The sequence below is a fragment of the Pseudorca crassidens genome, chromosome 19 (assembly GCF_039906515.1).
Source record: "Pseudorca crassidens isolate mPseCra1 chromosome 19, mPseCra1.hap1, whole genome shotgun sequence".
NCBI classification, from domain to species: domain Eukaryota; kingdom Metazoa; phylum Chordata; class Mammalia; order Artiodactyla; family Delphinidae; genus Pseudorca; species Pseudorca crassidens.
In genome coordinates, this window is record NC_090314.1 from 35,290,915 (window position 1) to 35,297,193 (window position 6,279).

Consider the following 6,279-nt stretch of genomic DNA (forward strand, 5'->3'; position numbering starts at 1 on the left):
TAGAATTTTCTAACCTTTTGGATAAAGTTCCTAATGGTATTCTTCTTCCTACCTTTATGAAAACTTTAGCCCAGGTAGATGTGTACATGCTTATAGATGAGAATGAGATAAAATGAAAAGTGTTGATTTAAAAAGGAAACCACATATTATTGAAAACTGAAATGTATCACAGTAACGGACCTGTGAATGCTACATCAAAACTCATTGTGGAGGATAAATTACCCACCCTTGTAATAGAGTTTTTAAATATGGAAAATGTATACTGTTCCTCATGTCTTAACATGTAGGTTTACATTTGGTTACATAATCACAATTCAATTTCCATCTCACCTTTGATGGCCATTATCATATCAATACAAAATCACATTTCTAGAAACCATTACCATTACTTGTACTTGCATTGTTTCTTTTAAAAACCTTCTTGGTTTGGCATAGGTGGAGATGTTAATGGTAATGGGAAAAAAGATAATAACGGTTCTCTACTGCTAGGCAAATGAACATATCCACCAGGATGGAGGAGAGCTAAAGAATTCCCATTCATACATAGGCTGCCTTATCTCTTCATTAGCATAACAGCTAACATTTACCGGATGTGCAAGGGTGTCTGCTAAACATTTTACATGCATTCTCTCACTTAATTCTCATAAAAATCTTAAATATTTTATATATTTAAGCCCCCCCCACAATCCAATGAGAGAAGTAATAATAGCCTCATTTTATACTGAGAAAACTGAAGCTTAGAGAGTTTAAGTTATTTGCCCAAAATCACGCAGGGAGGAAGTCATCTCTTGTAACCATCTGTGTCAGCTGTGTCTTCCAGGAAGCTAAGAGTGCAAGGAGTTGATTTGGGTAAAGTGCCTGTGAAATAAAAAACGGGGAGGAAGCAGAATGAGATAAGGAAAGCCTTTGGGCAATGATTCAAATCTGACACTTGTGAAAGAAAAGTGGGGAAGAAACAGGATTGAACAAGGAGTGACATGGAACTCAGTGCAGATCTGACAAAGTTTTGACCAAATCAGTGGGATGCTCTGAAGTGAAGATTGCCAATTAGAGGAGATCCATGTTGGGCAGAAATAGTTCAGGCCCTAGTTAAACAACCATGTTCAGTTATTGTCTAGGGGAGATTCAGGAAGAGTGTGGCCTCAGCTCAAAAACTGAGGTACATTCTGAAGATGCTGCAACTGGCTGCTGTCAAGCCAATTGCTCTCCTAGCAGCTGGCTGGATGGAAGTACTTTCTGGAAGGGAGATCCAAGTGGTGCATCTTTCTGATGGCCACAGTCTACCCCCTGGCACCATGCAGACCCACTTCTTTCACATTTGGGAACAGCTCCTCCAGGGTTCCAGTGCACCTTTCTTCTTGCAGAGAAACTTAGAAGAGGGATATTAGTGGGATAAACTATAGTCCTTATCACTGCAGTTGGTCTTGGGGCCACACCTGGTACTCATGTTTTCCTCTCTCCACTAACCATTCTAAATTTACTTGCCCTTAGCTATCATCTCTATTTGCTTCAGCAACTTACCTGGTGGTGGAACACAACCTTCACTTCTGAGGGGTCTGACCCAGTGGTAATCATACCTTTCTCAGGTTGAGGTTGCTGTGTTTGTCCGTATACATTCTTAGTTGGGCAAGTGAATACCCAAATGGGTCACCCGAGTTCCACACATATCCTTCCTTGCCCCTATTTTTTTTTTTTTTTTTTTTTGCGGTACACGGGCCTCTCACTGTTGTGGCCTCTCCCGTTGTGGAGCACAGGCTCCAGACGCGCAGGCTCAGCGGCCATGGCTCACGGGCCCAGCCTCTCTGCGGCATGTGGGATCTTCCCGGACCGGGGCACGAACCCGTGTCCCCTGCATTGGCAGGCGGACTCTCAACCACTGCGCCACCAGGGAAGCCCCATGACTTTTTATTAGGGCAACTGATCTCAGCCTCCTGCTTCTTGCTTTCTTTTGACTATATATTAAGCAATACCCACATTAGGTGTCCATCTATTTTGCCCCTTGGGATGCCCCTTGGGATGTCATATTCTTTTTTTTTTTTTTTTCCGGTACCCCTGGGGGGGCTCGAGGGGGATGTCATATTCTCTCTCTTATTTATTTATTTTTTTGGCCGCGCCTTGCAGCTTGTGGGATCTTAGTTCCCCAAACAGGGACTGAACCTGGGTTTCGGCAGTGAAAGTGCAGGATCCCAACCACTGGACCGTCAGGGAATTCCCGGGATGTCATATTCTATCGACCATCCCCACAGTTCTCTTTGGGTCAAGCCCCCTTGACTGCTGTTCTGCTGGTCATTACAGTAAATGTGACCCCCCCCAGATCCTGGTGGTTAAGTGCTGCCCCCTGACCTCTAGTGCTTCAGGGCCCCATGAGGCCCATTTCTGTCAGTAAGCCAAGCTCTGTGACAATCTCTCCTACTGGCAGCCTTAGCCGTCCCTGAACTTCTTACTGTTCAGGTGTCCCTCTCTCTACCATATTCCTGAAGGCTTTGGCAAATGAAGTGTATGTGGGGTTTGATCTGGTTCGATCCATGGCCTATGTGTGCAACATAATCTTCTGGTGGGTCTTTCGGCCTCACATAAAATATCTATTCCAACATGCTTACCTCCCTCAGCTTCTTATTCTTTTTTTAAAGACACTATACAGTTTAATTAATTAATTAATTGATTGATTTATTTAGGTTGCGCTGGGTCTTAGCTGTGGCAGGCACATTCCTTAGTTGCAGTTCTTGGGCTCATTAGTTGTGGCTCGGCGGCTCCTTAGTTGTGGCATGCATGTGGGATCCCATTCCCTGACCAGGTATCAAACCCACATCCCCTGCATTGGAAGGTGGATTCTTTACCACTGGACCACGAGGGAAGTTCCCCTCTCTCAGCTTCTTTATTCCTTCCTCTGTCATCTGTCAGGGCAATGCAGACATTTTGACTTCACTGAGAGTGGACGTACTTCAAAGAGCCACCTCAGCAGTGAGTTTTCCCCTTCCTCTGAGGCCCTTGCCAAGGGTTAAATCCCATATGCTGGGAGAATAAGGACATAGGATTTCAAGAAATTTTTTTCACCAGTGTTATGTTCTGGAACCCTTAGTCACACACCCTCAAAATACAGTCCCACCAGTAGTCTGGCTCCTACTGGGACATGCTGGCTTGTTTTTGCAGCTCTGTTGGGGGATAGTCCCTTTTCTCGCTTCTCAGACCCAGCTGAATTATGCTGCAACTTAACATGGTTGTGGACCTTTCAGCCAGGAGAGGAGGCGAGGTAGACGCTGAGAGAGATCCCTGTTTTCTTGTGAGACTGAGGCTTCTACAGTGTCTTTTTACCCCTGGGAGTGCTCGCTCTAAGTAGGGAGGGGAGCACCTCTGCAGTCTCTGAGGGTTCAGCAGAGTCAAGGGAGTCAAAATAGTCAGGGGGTACTCCAGATCTTCTCATCTCATGTGTCAGGGTCCCAGGTTTCATATACCAGGGCCCTGACCATAACAGACCATACATGGCATAACAAACTCAGCTTCAATCATGTTAGAAGCTTTTCAACTCAGGAATTCCCTGGCAGTCCCTGGCAGGGACTTCCCTAGCAGTCCAGTGGTTAGGACACAGGTTCAACCCCTGGTCAGGGAACTAAGATCCTGCAAGCCACATGGTGCGGCCAAAAAAAGAAAAGAAAGAAAGAAAGAAAATGGGGACTTTCCTGGTGGTCCTGTGGTTAAGACTTGCGCTTCCAATGCAGGGGGCCCGGGTTCAATCCATGGTCAAGGAACTAGATCCTGCCCACCACAACTGAAGATCTGGCAGGGTGCAACTAAGATCTGACACAGCCAAATAAATAAATATATTTTAAAAAGAAAGAAAGAAGAAGAGAGACTTCTCTGTGGCACAGTGGTTAAGAATCCGCCTGCCAATGCAGGGGACATGGATTCAAGCCCTGGTCCGGGAAAATCCCACAGGCCATGGAGCAACAAAGCCCGTGCACCACAACTACTAAGCCTGCACTCTAGAGCCCACAAGCCACAACTACTGAGCCCATGCGCTACAACTACTGAAGCCCATGCACCTAGAGCCTGTACTCCGCAACAAGAGAAGACACCACAATGAGAAGCATGCACACCGCAAGGAAGAGTAGCCCCTGCTTGCCGCAGCTAGAGAAAGCCCATGTGCAGCAACAAAGACCCAACACTGCCAAAAATAAATAAATAATAAATAAATAAATAAAATTTTAAAAAGGAAAATATTTGCAAATGAATCAACGGACAAAGGATTAATCTCCAAAATATATAAACAGCTCATTCAGCTCAATATTAAAAAAACAAACAACACAATCAAAAAATGGGCAGAAGACCTAAATAGACATTTCTCCAAAGAAGACATACGGATGGCCAAGAAGCACATGAAAAGCTGCTCAACATCACTAATTATTAGAGAAATGCAAATCAAAACTACAATGAGAAAAAAAAAAAAAAAAAAAACTACAATGAGGTATCACCTCACACCAGTTAGAATGGGCATCATCAGAAAATCTACAAACAAATGCTGGAGAGGGTGTGGAGAAAAGGGAACCCTCTTGCACTGTTGGTGGGAATGTAAATTGATACAGCCACTATGGAGAACAGTATGGAGGTTCCTTAAAACACTAAAAATAGAACTACCATATGACCCAGCAATCCCACTACTGGGCATATACCCAGAGAAAACCATAATTCAAAAAGACACATGCACCCCAATGTACATTGCAGCACTATTTACAATACCCAGGTCATGGAAGAAACCTAAGTGTCCATCGACAGATGAATAGATAAAGAAGATGTGGTACATATAGACAATGGAATATTAATCAGCCATAAAAAGGAATGAAACTGGGTCATTTGTAGAGACGTGGATGAATCTAGAGATGGTCATACAGAGCGAAGGAAGTCAGAAAGAGAAAAACAAATATTGCTTATTAACACATATATGTGGAACCTAGAAAAACGGTACAGATTAACCAGTTTACAGGGCAGAAACTGAGGCAGAGTTGTAGAGAACAAACGTATGGACACCAAGGGGGGAAAGCGGCGGGGGGTGGGGGGGGTGGGATGAATTGGGCAATTGGGATTGACATGTATACACTGATGTGTATAAAAGTGATGAGTAATAAGAACCTGCTGTATAAAAAAATAAATAAAATTCAAAAGAAAAAAAGAAAGCTCTTCAACTCTAATGATTACATCTGTAGTTTGGTCTTCAGCTTTTTCTGCTCCCCCCTTGGCGGAATAAGGGCCTCTTTATAAGCTACAAAGGGAATGAGAAGTGTTCTTTTCTTCTGCTTGGAGCTCTAAGGACATTAACCTGCCACTGCTGGTCACCATTTTCCTACCATGAAATGAAAGTGTGCCTGAGAATAAAGCCAGCACAGAGGGAGAAAAAGCAGAGACATCAAGAGACCTGTGGTCCTGATAACATCACTGAAGCCCCTGACTCCAGATACGCCTGAAGTCAGCATATTCCTGGACTTTTTTAGTTACATAAGCCAATACGTACATTTTGCTTCTTTTAGATCATTGAAGCTGGGTTTTCTATCACTTGGAAATAACTAACTTCTGATAGTCATTCATTTAGTCAGTCAATATTGAATATTTTCAGCATTTCAGACATTGTTCCAGTACAGGAATGTAGCAGTGAACAAAACAGGCAACTGTCTGTTGGCCTGGAACTTACATTCTTGTGGGAAGAACTGAAGAAGAAGAAAAAGGTAAATATATAGACATATGTCGATTAGTGATAAGCTTTGTGTGGGAAAAATGAAGCCCTGTAAAGGAAAGGACATGTTATAGGGGACTCAGGGACAGCTTCACTGATATGGTAACTTTGAGCAGAGACCTAAGATATGTTGAAGGAGAGAGCCACGAGAGAAGCAGTAGGAGGGTTCCAGAAAGGGGAAACGGCAAGTTCAAAGGTCCCAAGGAGGAAGTTTGCTTGCAGAGCAATGAGGCCAGTGTTGGGAGTGTGGTGAGCAAGGAGGTGTGGGTAGAAGATGAAGTGAGAAAAGTATCAGGTTCAAACTATCAAGCCCTCACCAGCCGTTGGAGCTTTGTGGTTTTACGTCACGTGTGATGGGAATCCATTGGAGGGTTTTAAGAAAAGGAATGACATGGGCTAACATATTTTCAAAGAATTAATTTGGGTGTTGAATGGAGGGGGCAAGGGCAGAAGAATGGAATGTCGGTAGGAGATTGCAGTAATCCAGATTAGAGATGATAGTGGTTTAGGGAGGGGTAGGTAGTGCAGGGGACATGGAGAAGTGGACGGAAGTGGGG